Source organism: Pinus tabuliformis, chromosome 9 (genome assembly GCF_031772625.1).
Source record: "Pinus tabuliformis cultivar Carrire ecotype Pingquan chromosome 9, CPIR1, whole genome shotgun sequence".
NCBI lineage: Eukaryota > Viridiplantae > Streptophyta > Pinopsida > Pinales > Pinaceae > Pinus > Pinus tabuliformis.
In genome coordinates, this window is record NC_142307.1 from 1,251,171,010 (window position 1) to 1,251,192,188 (window position 21,179).

Genomic DNA, 21,179 nt, shown 5'->3' on the forward strand with positions numbered 1-21,179 from the left:
CCTGAAGAATTTCTTGGTGAATCCATTGTTATCAAAATGGATTCATTTGCTTGAAGGTATGCTCCGATGAGCCGAGATCACATTCCGGGTTTCCCAAATAAAATTCCTAAGGTAGATTGGCAAAGGAATTTTCCTATGTTCAAATATGATGATAGGAACAATGCTACTTTACATCTGGTTAGATTTCACATGCATACTTGCAAGTTGAAGGTTGATTTCCTTGAAGACTACTTGATGAAGATATTCATGGCCTCTCTAGAAGGTGAAGCCTGATCTTGGTATGAAAGTTTGCCCCCATTCTTGTATTTATTGTTTAAATGATTTTCATACATGTTCTTTGAAAGGTATAAAGAAACTTGTCCATCCTTAATATTAGTTCAGTATTTTTGTAAACATGTTTATAGTTTTATTGAAAATCTTGAGAAGGTTTATGAAGACAATGACTTCATGGACAATGAGATCATGGAAGCCATGTATGAAAACCCATTTTAGCAACATAAAGAGAGCTTAGAGGATACTTATCAATATGCTCAGGAAAATTTGAAGTAGGTTCAATATCTTAGTACAATTGAAAATGATGGAATACAAGGTCTTATTTCAGATCTGCTCATAGCATAAGATAGTATGCAGGAAAATCAAGTTCCAATTTTAGATTGTGATAAAATCAAGTTGGCTATTTTAGATCTAGATTCATATCATGATGATGAAGAGTACCTTGTTTTGAATCCCATGAAGGAGAGCTCTATTGTTGAGATCATCTGGAATGAAGAAAACAAAGTTATTGACCCAAGTGTTCTCATTTCATTAGTACAAAGCCTTCACGAGGAGGTAATCCAGTCCCTTTATGAAAAACAAGATGAGATCTTTGTTCAAGTAAGTGAAAGATCTTCTTTGGATAACTCAGTGGTAAATGATAGAAGTGTTAGTTTTTAGTTTCAAGAACTATCTGAAGTTTTCCCTCATATAACTGATGAGTGTGATAAGAAACATGACAATCTGGTTGCCATGTCATATGAAGATGATCAACAATGTATTCAAATTGCAAAAGACCAGGGAATTGAAGGTTGTTATTCAGATTTTTCTTCCCATATTTCATGTTTTGAATTGTTATTTCAAGAAGACATTTGCTCACTTATTTGTTCATAATTTTTTAAAGACTACGAACACACTCTTGTGGAGGTACATTATGAAGAGAGATCAGATTCAAGAGAAAAAGGTACCTTGTTTCTTCTAGATCACCAAGAGGTAAATTTTCATGTTTTTCAAGATCCAGTAACAAATTTATTATAGTCAGCAGTGAAGGTAATTATTGCAGTATTCATTGATGGTGGAGATCATTGTCAACTCTATTTTTGGCTATCAAATTGGAAATATTTATTATTGTCCAGAAAATCTAATTGGGAGAATCAATCGAGGAGGAATTTGCTTGATTGGTTACACTGGAATTTTTATATCGCCTGATTGTACATATGTATTTAGCAAGCAGGTGGTTGTCATCAGGATTTGAAGCCCTCACGTCTCAGTGATTTTCTTCCATCAATAAGTTTAGTAGGATTTTTATTTTAGTAAGTATTGAGTCAAGTTATTGTGTTGAGTTTCAGCAATTAGTGAGTTTTCTTTAGTTTTTTACCGTATTGGCCCACATGGTTAGGCACTTGGTCTACGGTGTTCTTGACACCTCCAAGGAGCTGCCATCCCCAATAAGGTCAATGTTAGTGTCAGTACTTGCAACCTTCCACCAGCGGTCAAACATTCTCTTGAAAAGTGGTCTTAGGGTTTCAAAGTCAATTTTTTTCATTTCAGTGAGTCTTCAAGTAAAAATTTGGCCACTGAGTATTAGGTCTAGGATTGTTTTCACTCCTTCTAGAGTTTTCCAAATACTAGTCCATGTCACCCCTCAGTTCAGTGTACCATCATTCAAAGAGTTGCCATCATTATTATAGGTTCCAAACTATAATTTTTAATTGAGTGGGTCATCTTATACCTTGTTGCCTCAGTTGCGCTTTTAAGGCTCATTTCCCTCTCCTAGGGTTTTGAGGGTATTTTTCTTGGTTTCATGAATCCCATGATAAAAAAAACAACAAAACTTATATCCTAATGCTCATATACCTTCCCCTACCCTTCATAGACTTTTTAAAACACTTCCCATCACTAATATTCCTCAAATTCACCATTTTCACACAAACCCTAGCCTATTGTTACAATTTGACATTTTTTTAGGCTAGGCCTGTGTTTTTCCCTTTTCGACCCCTTACCCTCACTCAATATTTGAAATTCTACTTTCCCCTATTTCCTAACATCCCTCCCTACCTCCAAAAATTTACCTAAGAATTTAGAATCCCCCATCCCCTTCATTTCCCTTCATTTCTACAAATCCCTTGTTTTCCCTTCACTAAACCCTAATTTCCCCTCCCACTAAGCTAGGTTTTGCTATGGAATCAAAGATATTTGAGAAAACAAGGCATAAGGGATATCAACAGGTATTATTCCATTTCATATCACCAACATCATGTCTCCATCATTTTTCAATAAGTCATTCTAAGGGACAAGTCACTCGCCACACATAAGGGCCGATGTTTCTTCAAACTGTGTTTCTGACGAAGGAAAGATGAATTTGACAAATGTGATAGAGGTTTTTTTTTCCATCATAGAAAAATGAAGAAAAACCTCCTTTATTTTTTTCACAGGTGTAATGGTTTTGGAGAAATGTCAAAAATCCATGTGTCACAGGGGAGTTGTTGAACTTCTAGAGTGACCTTGGGAAAATCAAGTTTTCTCTTAGCTGGAGTGTCTAAATGACTTGCTTCATAAATCAAATGACAACTAGACTAGAATATATTTCCAATGAACTATCATGAGATCAATTTTGAGTTTATAAAGACCTCCAAATGTTGCCTCCAACAACACTCTACATTTTGTCATCCTCATTCTGCATTTTTTGATCCGTTTTGGTATATTGAGTTTTTGACATGTGAAATGAGCTCAAAATTGAAAAATAAAGGAAAATATGGAAAGTAGACTCAAAAATATTTCCAATGAGCTATCCCAAGACTAATTTGGACACCGGGAAAGCCTCCAAACGTGGCCTGCAAAAAGGTGTTGCGCGCTTGTTAATAGTGTTGCTTGTTTCCCAAGGGCATTGCGCGCCTGTTAAGAGTGCTGTGTGTTTGCCCAATGAGGTCTAGGGACACTCAAAACTCAGAAAAACACCTTAAAAGTTCATAATTTTGTCACCTAAAGGCTTTCATCACATGAAACAAGTAGGTTTCTCTCTATTTTCTTTGCTCATACATTGTTTACTTGATGTATCATTGTGTTTATTTTTTCCTAAATTAAAGTAAAAACCCTAACCCTAACGCACCTATTTGCCTAGGCTCCCTATACCCTACCCCCAGTTCACATCTACTATCCCTAAAAACCCTATCACTGATACCTCCCTGTCATTCCTTTCATTCCTTTCACATTCCAAATATCCCTCCCATCCCCTCACAATTCCCTCTCATTCCCACATACTCCCTTCATCTATATACCCCTCCACCACCTCCCTAGGGTTTTTCTTTTCACACTAAATTACACAATGGAAGAGGTGGATATGCAGGAATAGAAATGCATCCATGAGAAAGAAACTCTCATTCCCACATACTCCCTTCATCTATATACCCCTCCACCACCTCCCTAGGGTTTTGCTTTTCACACTAAATTACACAATGGAAGAGGTGGACATGCAGGAATAGAAATGCATCCATGAGAAAGAAACATATTTTGAACTTATATACTTGGACACAATGGAGGATAAATAGAAACTTCAAATGGTTATTAAAGGAAAAGACAAGCTGAGCTTGCTAAACAGCTCATTGTTGATAAACAATGGGAAAACATGATTAATAAAGACCAGGAATACTGGCTTGATAGAGTTAATGAGAATTTAGAGAAGCTCTTGGCAAAGAATAAGAAGGACAATGACATTTAGAGGAGGATGGCAAAGCGTTATTCCATGGGAAACCAAATTGCTAGAGCCAAGCTCAATAGAGCTCAAGCAAAAATTGAAAAACTTACTAAGAAAGAGGAGAAAAGAATGTTAGATATTCTTGCTAAGGCATCCCTACATTCCTCTAATCTTTGATCAGTCATAAAACACATTTTTGGGCATGTTGGGCCATTTTTGAACTTGAAGGAAGTTGTTGTGTTTTTCAATCTAATTTTTGCACAGTCATGGAAGGCAAACACACAGCACCTTGGGCGTTGCACTCTTTTTTGGGGCATCCAATGAGGAAATGGTTAGTATTTTTGGATTCAAAATGATGAGTACATGTACCATGTGCATTTGCTAAGGTTTTGGAGCAGAACTGGTCGACCAAAAGGGCCAAAAACCCTAAAAAATGACCTTTCTGCCCTCTTTTTGGCCTGGGCACTACGCACTGAGCAGTGTTGGGAGAATTGACTTTTTACAAGGAAAATGAAATCCAAATGAAAAAATTCAAGATGTTCTAGAAATTAAACTTGAATATCTTTCCAAAAATCTATTTTGGGCCCAATTTGGACACCGGGAAGGCACTCAAAAGTCCACCTGAAGATGAAGGGCGCGCCTGGCATTGGCACTGTGCGCCTAGCACTGGCGTTGTGCATTTGACAGTTTGTCCAGATTTTCATTTTTTCATCCCAGTTTTCACTTTCACCTTGGAAAATCATGATTTTATCCATGTAAATGATGAGTTTAATGTAATTATCATGTTTCTAGTACTTACTAGGGTAAATACATTAGGTAAATCAAGTTCATGAGGTGTAATGAATCAGTTTGCTTGGATTAGGGATGAGTCACTTTGACCACCCTATACTCTAGCTATCAGTTCAGACTTTCTTGGATATTTCCCTATTCTCATATATTCAACCCCATGAGGTCAGGATGGGTGGTTAGAAACCTATATTATGTATTTCCCTAGTCATTTTTAAGGTTGGACTCAGTTGGATGCTTATTCTTTGATAAGACATCATTTTGTATCAGTTTCAGTAGGAGATTAATGAAAAGTTGCAACTATTTCTTTGCGATCCATGGGGTATGATGTTTAGTTCAGTTTTCTCTATTGTGATCATATGTTAGAATGTTTTTTTTTATTCATCAATCATTTCATTGCTTTTAAGTGGATGTTTTCAAGTTGATAGGCAGAACCCATAACTTTATTCTTTGTTTTGGCAAAATATTCACAGTCTATGTTTTGTTCTGTTTAGGAAGAATCCATGTTGCTTACATGCTCTTTCTATCTCCTCACCTATCTTTAATCACCTCACCCATCAAACCCTAGAATGCTAAGCATTGTGCCTACCTTGCCTCATCGAACACCCTACAGTTTTGACCTAATTTCCTTGCACTAACTATTTGCCTCCTCCTGATCCAGCAAAACCCCTTCAAAATCAAATCAAACCTTGTGCTACTATACCTAGCCTAATATCAGTTTCTAGATCTAGTCAATTTGGCTAAGATCCTTACAGAGAGAGGCCTCTCCTGGCCTAGTAGGGCTAGCTACTTGGCTAAGCATGGTTTGTGGTTACCCTGGCATTGCCTTCCTTTAGCCTGAGTTTCAATCCAGGTGATAACAAAGGGGATTGAGGTGAGTTTTATACTTGTGACATCGAAGAAACATGGTACACAAATCATGTAGGTGTTGCAACCAAAGTTTGGAATGAGTTGTGAGATCATCAAGATATGCAAGGATAATATGAGCCAAGTCGTGAAAGTAGTAGGACATGGCACGCTAAAAAGTGGCCCCAACATTCTTTAAACTGAAAGGCATGACGTTGTAAGTGAAATTTCCCCATGGACTAGTGAAAGCAGTTTTAAGTTGATCGGCATAATGGATACGTATCTAGTTATATCCAAAGAATCATCCATAAAGGATAGAACATCATGCCATGCACACTCATCAATGACCTGTTTTACGAAGGGTATGGGAAATTTTTCTTGGGGAAAAGCTTTGTTCAAATCACGAAAGTCAATGCAGACATAGATGGTGCCTTATTTCTTGAGAACGTGAACGGGATTGGACACCCATGTCATTAGCATTCAATGGGATATATGAACCAACCTCCTTGAGCTTATCAATTTCAGCTTTGATAGCTTAATGTTTGGAAGGATGGATAGGCCTTTTCCTTTGGCGGACGGGTATGGCGTCAGGCCAAGTGTCTATGTGATTTTCAACAATAGCGGGATCTAGTATGGGCATTTCATAATAAGACCAAGCGAAAACATCAGAGAATTCATTGAATAACTTGGTGTAAGCATCAATTTCTTATATGATATTCTCTTCGACCCCTGGTTTATTTGAAATGTTGATTTTGATGTTGGAGAAAATGTTAGCCATATTTCCTTCTTCAAAAGCATCTAATGCGGGAATGGGATTTTTAAACGAATCAAATTCACCATGAATGAAGTATTTGAACTCCACAACATATTGGTCATGGGTTTGATGTGGAAGGAAGTATGCACGATGGTTCATGTCATCCCAAGGATAATCAGGGGTGATCATAGCTTCCATGATGTCTTCATCATAATGGAAGATGGACAGACTAGAGGAAGAAGGACCACATCATGGAGAAGAGCTACCTGAAGCATATTCATGAGAGACAAAGTTCACATACACATCATCAAGATTGGGAGACATATGACTAGTAGATGGAATATCTACTAATGTTGACACTAAGGTGTTCATCGATAGAGGTTTGAAATGATCACAAGATGAGACATCAAGGGAGTTCTAAGGCATCGATCTCATGGATGACGACAAGTAGAGAATAAGAGCAGTACTATCCATGATCTCGACATCAGGGTGATGGATCACAATGGGTGTTTGAGAGACCTCCTGTTCTGGTGTATGAGGGTGTTGTAGTGGCTACAACCACCCTCCAAAATTTTGCCTTAGCTTCGTTTTGGATCCTCCCTACCAACCATCCTAGAAGCATGTCTTGCACTGTCAAGTACATAGGCATCATTGGTTTTCTGGCAGCTTGCCATCCTATGCATGTTAGTTTTCTTCTCTCATCTTATAGGCTTCCATTCCAGACTTGGGTTAGTTCTTCGCTAAGCGTCTCCCTCATAAAATTGCACAATTCTGTAGGGGAACCATCCTTCCCTCCAAAAATTATGAAAATCTGTTGGCTAGCCTATTGGGATCATAAATTGTGCAATATAGTCAAACAGTATTCCTTAGGAAAATTGTGCAATTTGGCCCAGCACTGCAGCTCGGCCCAGAAATTGTACAATTCTAGGTAGTTGTCACCTGCTCCTACCAGAAATTGTGCAATCCCTCTGGGACATCCAACCCAACTCCTCCTAGAAATTGCGTAATTCTGGGTAGCAGTCACCTGCTCCTCCCAAAAATTGTGCAATCCCTCTAGGACAGCCAACCTAATTCCTCTCAAAAATTGCACAAATCCCTCTCTCAGTCAAGCAAACTGTTGAATGTGCCTTTGGGTTGATTGGTTCCCTCGGGGACTAAGCAAAATTGATTTGCATGCATGGGCTTCTCTTCCCGAAATAGCAAAAGGCATCCCTAGATCTAGGGATATATTTTTAGCAGTTGGAGGTTACATGCAAAGCTCATTTTAGAAACCTACTGCCGAGTGTTGCTTTTTCCTATATTTGTGGCATGCACGTCATAACCTCGATATTATCAAAACTTATGAACCGAAAAATGCAGAGCTCATTCCTCGCATCAGTCTTGCATCTCTGTCATCCCACATAACATCCATGAGTCTTCGGCACTTTCAGCTTAGTTGTTTCAGGGTAAGTCCTCTTCTCATGTCTTGCGCTGTGTTTCTGTCGCTTTTTGTGTTTCACTTTATGTGAGTGTTGTCTGCTTGATTTCAATGAGCATTTTTTGTCGTTTTAATTTATGTTTTCTTGTAGAAGCACCGTTTTAGTTTTCATTCACATCTCACTGTTGTCACATGCATGACATTGTTTTTGCACCGACAGTCATCGTTGCACTGACCTATTTCACACACATGCATTTTTTCCCATTTTCTAAATCCTCCACTTGTTGTTTTCATGCATGATCATTCACTCTTGTTTACACTCAATATCACCATGCATTCAGACTTGTCATGTTTTCAGTCGCTCGTCGGCGGGTTTGGGTTGCCTTGGCTAGACTTTGTCTTGCCTGGCTAGCATTTCACATTTCTGGAAGTGAAGACTCTGCCTTCCCTCCATAAATTGTGCAAATATAGCCCAACATTGACCTCCAAGCTTGCATTGCACAATTATGGGAGGCAGTCCCTTGTTGGCCCGAGAAATTGAACAATGCAGTTTGTTGGTTTACATGTCACTGCTAACTGAAATTGTGCATTGTGTAGTTTCAGCCCTCAACAAGCCAGGCTGGGTTGCGCATTTCACATTTCCAGCAGTGATTCAACCTCCTGATAACCCAAACTCTGCCTTGCGCAGTTTTTGTAGTTAGTCTCCCAGCCTCCCATTGAAAATTGTGCAATCTTCACAAACAGTCACACAGGTATGTTGCATGTCATTCCCCCAATTTATTTTGGTTTTCAACTGACAAATTGCTTGTCATGAGTGTTGCTATGTCTCCATGTATCATAGGTGTTTTTCTATCTCTTAGCAGCACAGGTACAATGGCTTCCAGTAGAGCAGAGTTAAAGACACCGTTCAGAGAACAACTGGGGATGCAGTCAATCAAGTGTGTATGAACTTGCCTATCTATGAAGACATCAAGTTGTTCATGGACAAGGATATCAAGAAGAAATGGCACCAGTGTCATAGCAAGAAGCACCACCAGCAATAGCAGAAGGTAGCACACATGCATGCGACAAATGCAAGAGGAGGGTTGTTGATAGTGTAGAGGCGGAAAAAAGTTGCAAGCTCAAGAAGATCCACTTGTGATGAAAGAAGCTTTGAAGATTAAGGCTATGAGGCGATGAAGCGACAAGAGTATCGCATGAAGGTAGAGAGAGAAATAGAGAAGGAGTTGTAGGTGTTGAAGCAACAATTCAAGGAAGAACAAGAGTTGCACAGACAAGAGGAGTTACAACAGGAATAGGTACAACAGGAGGCGCAACATCCACAGACTGATGAAACTACGCCCATACAAGCTATAGATCCATTCAGCAACTGACATGGAGTAGACATGGTGAGCAGTGATGTCAATCACATGCAAGGGTATTCAAGAGCATGGATGTCATTGTGCGCATGAATGCGATCCCACCCATTTGGCACACTCATAGAGGCGAAGACAAGAAGCAAGTCTAACTGGAGCTGAACATGTATTTTGACAAGTTGATGCACATGGTCACCAACACAAGCTCGGATATCAACACAGACACTATGCATCAGTATATTGTTGGTCCAGCTGCACTTAAGATGATGATGCACATGTTATCAGACGATTTGGAAAAAGGAACCATATCAGTGTACCCAATGCAACGGAGGCAAGAGTTCACTTTTAGTAGGATGTCACCATTGAGCACATGACCACCATCATGTGTGACCAAAGCTTAGCATCAGTTTGCAACCATCAATCATCACAAGGATGTCGAAGAGTTGGTCTTACCACAACTGCCTGAGTGTTAGTGATGTCTTGCATGGCTTGATCAAACCTATTTTGTCTCACATGGGTACATGTGCAGATTGTATGTAACATCTTGTCAAGTGGAAGTTCAAGTGTTGATAGTTGAATGTAACAGTCATGCAGTAGGTGAAGGGTCATGAGGGTAGGTGAAGAGTCAAAAAGGGGAATTTCAAGGGTCACCCCACCCTTTACTATATATAGTGCCTCATAACTCATTGTAGATGCTTTCAGTCAGCCAAGCTTCTGATAGGAGTATCTTAGAGAAAGCTTGGACAATATTGTAATGAGCCTTGGTGTTATAGACATTTTTGTGCCTTGCATCACTGAGCATGAAATTTCAATAATTAAGGGATCCAAAGTCCCTAAACATGTTGTTCCTACCCCTAGAGGAACAAGGCCAGCAAACCACAACAGTTTATAAAAGTTCTCCACCTGAAAACACTCAAAAACAAGCAATTTCTGGATCATGTCAACTGCTCCACTGAGCATCTGCGCTGAATGTCAAGTGCTCCACTCTGTACCTGCGCTGAATGTCAACTGTAAAGAAGGCCACCTGCGCTGAGCGTACTTGGACAAGTGGCAGACTCATTCCTCAAGGTGTCAATGCCCAGGAAGCTTCCAAAATGACACTTGGATCAAGGAATTCGACTGGTGATGAGTAAGAGGTTCCAAATCTCCAAGTGGACTCAAGAGCTGAAGTGGGAGAGGACACTAGTCAGCTTCATGCAAGCCTCAAGCTGACTCATCCTTTCTCCAAAACTCCTATATATAGAGCTCTCTCATGAGGTCTAAAGAGGTTGGATTGTATTGCAAAGAATTGTTGTTGGATTGCGGTTGGATCATTGGGTGTTTATGCTTTTGAAAGGGGCTGAAGAAGGAATTCCTTGCTGCTGGGAAGGAGATGCTGGGTTGGAACCCTATGGGTTGTATCTCTTCCTGAACCCTGTTTATCAATCAATAAAGCTTCTTGGTTCTTTCCTATATGCTGGTGTTTATTGTATGATTTGCATTAGTGTATTTGATTTACTTCTAATCCTGAATCATTTATGAATATGTATATTTGCCTTTGTATTGTGTCCTTCTCTTGTTGCATGTAGCTGCTCTCTTGTCACAGGGAGTTGTTCTCTTGTGATCTTGTGGGTGCAAAAGCGAGGAGGCAAGTAGCTGTGGACACACAAAGCGGAGAGGATCTAGATCGAGGGACAACCGAAAGATAACGGTAAGTCTACCAATCTCCTCTCTTTCATTTTCATAAAGGAAAGAAACTGAAGTAGCTGCATTCGTTTGTTGCTAAGGCACTATCACGCCTTAGGTGGATAGGATCGTCCTGCATAGGCATTTTTCCCCACAACAAATTGGCGACTCCGCTGGGGAAAGAACTTTGTTTTAGTCATTTTGTTTGAGCTTGCATCATTGTTTACTTCATAGACTCAACGGCAACAATCGAACTGCTTTGCAAAGTAGAATGTTGTTGCTTTGATCCTTTACTGGGTTTTTGTCTATGATCTTAACAATGGACTCATAAATGACTTGATGATCCTTTGTGATAGTCTTTAGTACCCTTTCAAAGTATCCCTCTATTTATACCTTGCTTGTGTTTCTGATTTGGCCTGAAACAGTTGATTTTTGAGCATTTTATGACCCGGAAACCAAGAGAGACGAGAGTTTCTCCTTTCAGCGCAGGCACTGTGAAGGCAGTCTGCATTTCAACGCAGGTCCCGTGAAGGCTACCTGCGCTGAATGTCAAACTGACAGTGTTGTACTTGCGCTGAACCAGTGTGGCCTTGTGCAGCTGGGGTTCCTTGCTGTCTTTTGCCCTGTTTTGATCTCTTTTTTTGCTGCCTTTAACCAGCATAGGTACCACATCTGAAACCCCTTTTCTTTGCTTGTATTCTGCCTCATTTTTTGTACAAAAAGACTGTAAGTGTTTTTATGTGTTTGTGGCGTCATTTACAGTTTTCCTTTGCAAGAGCGAAATAGTCATCCTGTAGCCTTGATTCAGATCTGATTGAGTGTTTGATTGTGATCTTAGAAGAGAGTTCATTGGCTGTTTGCAGTTTGATCTATCATTTGCTTTTGCTTATTGGTTTGAATTTGTCATTTTTAAGTGTCGAAACAAGTATTTCTTTCGAAAAATCGCAAAGTGATTGTAATCTCTTCTACCCTTGCTGATTTGGGAAAAAGTAAACTTGTTTATTTTTCAGTCATTTAAAAGCAAATTCGAAGTTGTGCAAAAAGCTTTCTTTGTAGGCATTTATACTAAGAAAGTGAAAACAAACACCTGCATTGTGCATTTTGCATTTTGATAAGATTGCATGTTGGATTTAGGAAGAGTGCATTAGAGTGTGCTGATTGCTCTTTGAGAAAAGATAGTCGCTCTCTTTTCCCTTAGTAGCTAGGATTTTCAAAGTTGAAAGATTATAAAGCTTGCTTATCATGTTAGACTGCATTTAGGAATTTGTACCAATACATCTCGTGGTGATCCTGAAAGACAAACTTTAAAAAAGATCAACTTAAAATATATTGAATGAACCTAACAACGCTTTGCAACATAACGCTCACAGTAGAGGTCTAGGTAGAGACGTGTTCCGGCGTCGTTAAACGTAGTGACTGTCGATCTCTAAGAAGGTGGGTGATTCCTCCTGAGGGACGATTGCACTAATACGGACTTGTGCTCCCACGTACCGTCGCGTATATATTGGGAGACCCCTATAGGCATATATCCTTTATCCTTAGGAAGCCGTGTTGGCCGCCCTACTGATCGCAATGCAGTGAACACAGCATTCACGAAGATCGACCACCCGTACCGTAAAACGTATTCTGTGGTTTTGCGAAAAGTTTGGCACACCCTCTGCCTAGATCTCCAGAGCAGTTTCTTTTGGCCTTTTTCAGACTCTATAACAGAAAAAGTCCAACCGAGCATTTGTCACTTCGGGCTCGTTAAAACATCGAAGGAGACTAGAGTCATCTTTAGCTTTTTCTCGACTCTTTAAAACTGAAAAAGCAAGTTGTGTCTAAAAGCGTCGTTAACAATTTATTTTAAACGGAACAATCACCCTTATTCCCGCGTTGATCTTTAGGTTGAAAAGATGGAGCACACCAACCAAGGAGTTCCCCTTGGTGGGAATCCTAGCCCTTTCTCCTCTTGGGGAGATATTGGTGCGCCCCACATGGCCACATTGTCGCTTCCAGGATTGACAATTGGCCTACCTGTTTGGCTCTTTTCAACCAATGTCGTTCAGAATGCCACCATTCCTGAGCAGTCGAGTCAACAGTTAGATCAGACAAGAGTTGCCTCCCAGCCTTCTACTTCATCTTCCTCTCCTCCTTCCTCTTCGCTTGACGGAACTGGTCGGTCAAAGAACCGAGTTCCTAAGGAGAAAAAGGAGAAGAAGAAGAAAGAAAAGAAGCAGAAGGAGCCTAAGGCGACTGGGGGCAAACAATCGTCGTCTAACAAAAATCCACACACCGCACTCGTAAGGCCTAAATCGCCATGTGTCATATGCAGGGGAGACCACTTCCATAGAGATTGTCCATGTATCCCTCGGATACTAAGAGACTGGTCCCCCCGTCTGCACAATTCGGTAGCATCGACCTCTGATAGCCATGTCGATTGTTCACCGTCAACTAGTGGGAGTGAAGCTCCAGGACAGAGCGGGAAAGCTAAATTTCCTTGCAGACTGTGTGAAGGCGATCACGCCATCCACCGTTGTCCCTTCTTAGATGAGGCAAAAAGAGTTCTGGAAGATCGCCCGATTTTACGAGCAAATCTTCCTCCTGGATATCAAAAACTCTTGCCATGTCCCTCGCTAGTTGAGAATCCGGTTGACCCACCCAGGTGGTCAGCCGAAGCACCTGTCATTGAAGATGAACCGTCTGGATCCATGCCTGACGAAAGTCAAAAGGTTGATACGGCAGTTGACCCGGTTTTGCCTTCAGAGGCTCTATCTTCAAATGACACCATCACAGAGGAGAATCAAGACGACACCGTCCAGATTCTCTTCATCAGCACCGACTCTGATGATCAAGGGGGCAATGCCACCATTCCTTTATTGCAGGAAGGAAGTTCATCAGAGCGCTATCCAGCCGTTTACTCGGTCCCACCACCAAGCAACCTGGTTGTGTCCTTTGATTGGAACCAACTAGGCAGACCCCGGTTGCCAGCCAGTGTACCATTCAGAATTATTTGTCAAATATACAGAATGGTAATGGCTGGCACTATCATTGATGAGGGGGCATCTGTGAGTATCCTTTCCTCTATTGCTTGGAAAGCGCTTGGTTCGCCTGTGCTTTTGCCTGAGATGAGAAATCTATCAGGCTTTGATAAAGGAACCAGTCGCCCTTTAGGAATCCTCCCCAATGTGCCAATAACACTGAAGGGGAAGACTGTTCAAATGAACTTGATGGTCGTTCAAGGACCCTTGGATTATAACCTACTCCTTGGACGAGACTATATATATTGCGTGGGAGCAGTAGTCTCCTCACTCTTTAGAGTAATGTGTTTTCCACATGGAGGAAGAATGGTCAAGCTCGTGGACCAACTTTCGTTTCCCAGATCACACATCACAAATAGTCGCTCACCATCCCTAAATGGTCTATTCATGCAAGAAGTGTCTCAACCCACGGTCCGTCCTCCTGATGAGCGCGAGTAATTCGGGAGGACATGACTGGAACCCAGGGGGCATGTGTCCTGGTCTGCTTCGGCAGAGAACTTTAGGTATAAGGTAAGATTTCCGCGAAAGAATATGACTAGTCCGTACCCCGTCCATGGAGGAAAGAGGGTTGTTCTAGAATAGGATTCTTTTGTCAAGGTACGTTGGGAGAGACGGGACCCGTCTCCCATCTTTGTCTATTTCGGTAGGCATTGCCGAGGAAGTGTCTTGTTGGACGAAACAATCTTTAGGTAACCTGAAAAAGGTAGGCCAAGGAGGGGTTTTATCTAACGAGACAATCTTTGGGTAACCAGAAAGAGGTAAGCCTCCCTCAATAACACCAATGTTTTGTCTTTGAGTAGTGTTCTTCTCTTGCAATCTTGTGAAAAATCTATTAAAAGTCGGGCTAACGAGAAGACAAGTATCGTATAGACCCGTTAAAATTAACGAGAAGACAAGTATCGTTAAACTGAACTAGCAAGATGACAAGTAGCTGTGAACACCCAAAGAAAAACAGAAGTGAGAAGGAGGAGGGGCAACCTTGAAATCATATTTTATACCTGGGGGCATGCAAACCCTTTTGGAGTGCAAGAAAAGAGCGGCTATTTACCTGCTTTTTGGGTTAGCTGTGTCGGAACCGGTTATTTATCTATTTTTTGGGGTTAGCCGTTTCCGAACTTGCATAAAGGAAGGGTGCGGAGCAAAGCGTAGTGAGATGAAGCTCCATAAAAAATAGGGATCTCACAATGAGACAATCTTATCATATGACTGGTATTTCGAGCAGTTTTAGCAGCATAGTTCATGCTCGTTAAAAAATAAACATAAGCTTTCGAGCAGTTTTAGCAACGTAGTTCATGCTCGTTAAAAAATAAACATAAGCTTTGAGCAAGTTTAAGCTCGTTAAAAAATGAACTTCCCGGTAAATAACCATTAAGAATGTAACATGATCAACCATAAAAAGACCTTGGTCGTGTTTTGTGCACCTTCACCTCCACCGTTCATTTGGCAAATCGTTTACCTCCATATGATTGTTTACCCATTTTGAGGAACAGCTGTGAAGAGTGATTTCACCTAGCCATCCTTGTGACACTGCCGTGATTGGAAAATTCCAACCTGTACCTGGAATCTGCTGCTATCCCTGTTCATCACTCGTTCCTCAAAAGACGAGTCTTCTTTAAGCTCTTTTCAATTGACTCGTAAAATATGAAAAGATTGCCGAGTTTTGGCCTTCCAGCTCGTTAAAGGACAGGAAGAGCTATCCCTCCTCTAGATTTTAATCTTTTTGGACCTGAGGGATTATTGCACAAAAAGATCGAGCGCTTGTTTTTTTTCGGCTCGTTAAAAGTACCGAAAACTCATCCCTTCTGTATTGTTTTATACTTTTTCGGACTTAAGGGATTAGATGACGAAAAAGGAATTTTGGAGTTAACTTTATGTACCTTTTCAGACTCTCTAAAAATGAAAAGGGCCGAGTTTTCCTTGTCGTTAGACTCGTTAAAATCATTAAATAGCGACAAACTTGTCTTTAGACGAGAACGAGTTTCCCTATCGCTAAGCTCGTTAAAACATAGCGATAGGCTTGCCCGAAGGGCAGGTTATAGAACAAGCATATGTTATCCTCCTCAAGCTTGACAAAAATAAAGAGGTACTGGTCAGAAATGACTGGGGAAAAATTGGGAAAAAATCGAGAAGCCTTTGATGGTAGCAGGTCGCTCTTGAACATGACACTTTTCCTCCGTGTCACATCGGGTTGGGTTGTTTCATTCACCGGTCACATCACCATGGTCTTTGCCACACCATCCATATTTGGGGTAATGCTACCGATCCATCGCATCAGTGTCGCCATATGTTCAAGAGAAGTCGTTCAGAAAGAGTCAACCAGGTCCCATCCACTGCCATACATTATCCTTCATCCATTCATGACCGCCACCCTGAATCATATATCACAGATTGTTTTCACCTCCACTAAAATCATTAGCTCCGTTCCGTGTCACTGATGTGGGATTCATCAAGGCCCTCCTTTGACGGATCGCTTCTTGTCGACATCAGCTCATTATCCAAGAAGTTGATCTAGGAACAACCCCTTCAGTACTTTGAAGCTTGCATGCCTCAATGGCAAGTTTCTCACTTCCGGCGACAGGTATACATCAATGACCTTCGACCAGAAGATTTTGCGTGGTGTTCGACGCCAAGTCCTTTATTCACACCACGTGAATTGTACTGCAGTACCTTGAGGGTCATTATCATTATCGGTGATTCCTCTCGCGCTTGTTAACGGTTTACATCATTGACCGGTAATCAAGCGATGTCTTTCCATGTTCGACTTCAGCGCAATTCTCACATGGATCGACTTGTACTTAGAGTGAAGATCGAACGAGTTTGAAGACCCCGGATCTAGTTTCATCCATTCGGGCTGCGATAATATATTCAGGAAAATAAAGACATTTGTTATGTACATCATTGCAGCAGATGATCATCCTCCTCAAAGGATGATAGTTTCGCCAGAACTATCAGTCTACCATCAGACAATCGTCTGTTCTATGTACCAAAATGTATTTATAAGGCTGAGCATGGGAATGCCCGCCTCAGCTAGATCATGAAAGCAGAATGAATCATAATGTATTGTATTGTATCTTATTACAGGTCTCCTCCCAGCAAATGGATGAACTTCGGACTCCCCTGGATAAAGCATTTCACCCGATAAACGGCCTCATACTTTAGGGGGCAACTGTTATAGACATTTTTGTGCCTTGCATCACTGAGCATGAAATGTCAATAATTAAGGGATCCAAAGTCCCTAAACATGTTGTTCCTACCCCTAGAGGAACAAGGCCAGCAAACCACAGCAGTTTATAAAAGTTCTCCACCTGAAAACACTCAAAAACAAGCAATTTCTGGATCATGTCAACTGCTCCAATGAGCATCTGCGCTGAATGTCAAGTGCTCCACTCTGTACCTGCGCTGAATGTCAACTGCAAAGAAGGCCACCTATGCTGAGCGTACTTGGACAAGTGGCAGACTCATTCCTCAAGGTGTCAATGCCCAGGAAGCTTCCAAAATGACACTTGGATCAAGGAATTCGACTGGTGATGAGTAAGAGGTTCCAAATCTCCAAGTGGAAGTAAGAATCTCCAAGTGGACTCAAGTGCTGAAGTGGGAGAGGACACTAGTCAGCTTCATGCAAGCCTCAAGCTGACTCATCCTTTCTCCAAAACTCCTATATATAGAGCTCTCTCATGAGGTCTAAAGAGGTTGGATTGTATTGCAAAGAATTGTTGTTGGATTGCGGTTGGATCATTGGGTGTTTATGCTTTCGAAAGGGGATGAAGAAGGAATTCCTTGCTGCTGGGAAGGAGATGCTGGGTTGGAACCCTATGGGTTGTATCTCTTCCTGAACCCTGTTTATCAATCAATAAAGCTTCTTGGTTCTTTCCTATATGCTGGTGTTTATTGTATGATTTGCATTAGTGTATTTGATTTACTTCTAATCCTGAATCATTTATGAATATGTATATTTGCCTTTGTATTGTGTCCTTCTCTTGTTGCATGTAGCTGCTCTCTTGTCACAGGGAGCTGTTCTCTTGTGATCTTGTGGGTGCAAAAGCGAGGAGGCAAGTAGCTGTGGACACACAAAGCGGAGAGGATCTAGATCGAGGGACAACCGAAAGATAACGGTAAGTCTACCAATCTCCTCTCTTTCATTTTCATAAAGGAAAGAAACTGAAGTAGCTGCATTCGTTTGTTGCTAAGGCACTATCACGCCTTAGGTGGATAGGATCGTCCTGCATAGGCATTTTTCCCCACAACACTTGGCCTCTCCAGAGTGCAAAGCTAGTACATCTCTTTGTAGGAACAAGCAGCAGTGACTGTAACATTCTGCTATCGGGCCTAGTGGTTGTTCATGGTTGTACTATATTATTCGAACTTTCACTTCTTAATATAACAGAGCCATCACGTTTCATGCATATGTTGTTATTGTATTTCAGCTATATTGGCTACTCTAATGATATATTTATCTGTTTGCTTATGCATGCATGTATGGACTCTTTCTGTATAAGTATGTATGAATATTACTATGATGTGTTGTTGGTTTAACCATCGCTTTGGATTGTTAGCTTACTTTCTTTCCACTTTGTGATGCGACTTCGCTCGTGTGTTCCCTTCCAAGCCGTGTGCTTCCACAGGTTTCCAAGGGGCGCACTCACCTCACTTTCCATGTGTTAGAACCATTCATGCACCTTCCTTGACTTGTTGCATATGTCACACCCTTGCTACCAACATGGATATCTTACTTGCCTCTGCACACAACTGCGGCCAAGGTGCTACCGCACAACCCACTGCTAGGACTCCTACACCAAAACAGTTTGAGGTCTGGTTGGGGCTTCTTACCAAGGATATCCCCTAACATGTTGGCAGGTCTAGCACCATCAATAGAGTGGGGCCAGAATCAACAGGTAGAGGAGAGGTGGGCTCAATACTAGTGGCCTCTTATTCGTGAAGCGCTTGAATTGTATCATGAAAATCTTCGAGATGGGGACAATGATGAGAATAGTAGCCATAATTATCACACAAAGCACATGGGTGATTTGTGCGTAATGATCTATTATTCTCAACCGATTAAGGTAAGGTGACATGGATCTTAGAAATGTTAGAATCAGGGAATGTATCAGTGACCACATCCTTAACATGAGGGATTTCAGGACAATTATTGATGGCATGATCAACAACATCATGCAAAGTGCATAGAGGAATAAGCTTTGGCGACTTAGGAGGAGATGGAGTTTTTGGGGGTGGATTTTTTGTAGTTCCCTTTCTCTGGGCTTTTCCCTGCTCACTAGATGCTTTTACAACAAGAGTAGGCTCCTATTGAGGTTATTGTGGAACTAAAGCAAAGGAAAGGGTAGGAACAACATGTTAGACGAAGGTCAAGGTAGTGTAAGGTTTAAGTTGATTGGGTGGAGTGTTTGCGGGAGGATCTATGTACCATATTAGGATCCCCAAGGTAATGTTGGGTAAACTCAACGTAGCCATAACAAGTGTAGAATAAACTCCAGGGGGGGAAATAAGAACAATATCTAACTAGAAGGATAATGGCATAGAGGAACAATTCTGAGATGTTTAATACTTGGGGGAATGGTTCCAAGCAAAAATGGATTAGGAGAGACACTAGTAGAAGGGAATGATCCTTGAGGAGTAGTACCAGAAGGCTTGGTTGAGTTAGGAACACCAAGTTGTGGTGGTGTTATCTGCTATGAAGGTATACCAAGTTGTTGTGGTGTTGTGTTGTCTACTAGGTCTGCTATCGGGCCTAGTGGTTGGTCATGGTTGTATTGTATGATTGGAACTTTCACTTCCTATTATAATAGAGCCAGCATGTTTCATGCATATGTTGTTATTTTATTTTAGATATCTTGGTTACTCTAATGATATATGTATTTGTTTGCTTATTTATTCATGTATGGACTCTTTCTGTATGAGTATGTATGAATCTTACTGAGACGTGTTGTTGGTTTAACCATCACTTTGGATTATTATCTTACTTTCTTTCCAATTTCGGATGCATCTTCGCTCGTGTGTTCACTTCCAAGCCACGTGCTTCCACAAGTTTCCAAGGGGCACACTCACCTCACTTTTTGTGTGTTATAACCGTTCATGCACCTTCCTTGACTTGCTGCATATGTCACACCCTTGCTACCAACAAGGATATGTTACTTGCCTCTGCGCGCAACCGCGGTCAAGGCAATACCGTATGACCAACTGTTGGGACTCCTACACAAAAATGGTCTAAGTTCTAGTTGGGACTTCTTACTGGGGAGATCCCCTGACATGTTGGCGGGTCTAGCACCATCAACATTTATGGTGTTAGAAGGAGGGCCAGATGAAAAGCTAAGTCCTCACAATCTGTTTTGAATCTCTGCATATTTATCATGTCTAACTACAAAGTTTCTCTTTCAGAGTGTATGTATTATGGAAATGACTTTGAAATCTCAAAAGAGCTCTAGGATAACTTGTCAGATAAAACATATGATGGTGGAGGCTACGTAGCCTTGATTAGGCACGTGGTCATAATTGTAGACTCATGCAAAATAGATGGAATTTGTTAGTGTCAGTCAGTTTTTCTTATCACCATTGATCAAATACGCTTTTACCAAGTTTTGTTAGGGTGTCAAGTCAATTTTTTGTCATTTTAGTGAGTCTACAAAAAACAATTTGATCACTAGCTAGTGTGTCTAGGGATATTTCCACTCTCTCAATAATTTCATATGTCGGTCACTTTCATCACTCATTCGAGTCTACCATCATGAAAAAATCATTAACATCACTTCACTTACATCATTACGATCTCCATTTAACTCAGTTTTGGCATTATGATGCATGTGTTGTACTTGATGGCAACCCACTTATAGCAGAACAACTCACTTGTATATGGTACAGGAGAGATATCAGATGTGACAGAATGCATGGCAGTTGTGTTTACAGATATGACAAAATACAGGGAAGTTCAAAGGAATCAGTTTATAAGTAATGTACAAAGGCAAATCACATTATAACAAGTCTATTTAGAGGGAACAAAGTAATGATACAAAAGAATAGGATAAGGAACAAAGGACTACAACTCAGAATCAAGAAATTGAATAAAAAGGACATTTTTAGGTATGTTAAGTTGTATATGCGGGTTCATCGTAGAAAAAGAGTGTATACACGCGTATTAATAGAACAAAAGGAGCGTATATGTATACACACACTTTCACAATAGGAAAGACGTGTACATGTTAGAAAACCAAGGTTTTGGTCCGAGGTATTTAGTCCAAGGTATTTTGGTCCAAGGTATTGATCCAAGGTATTTGGTTCGAGGTATTGACCCTAGGTATTTGGTCCAAGGTATTGATCCTAAGTGGTTTTGGTCCAAGGTATTGAGAAATGCCTAAAACTATATAAGGAGGAGAAGATC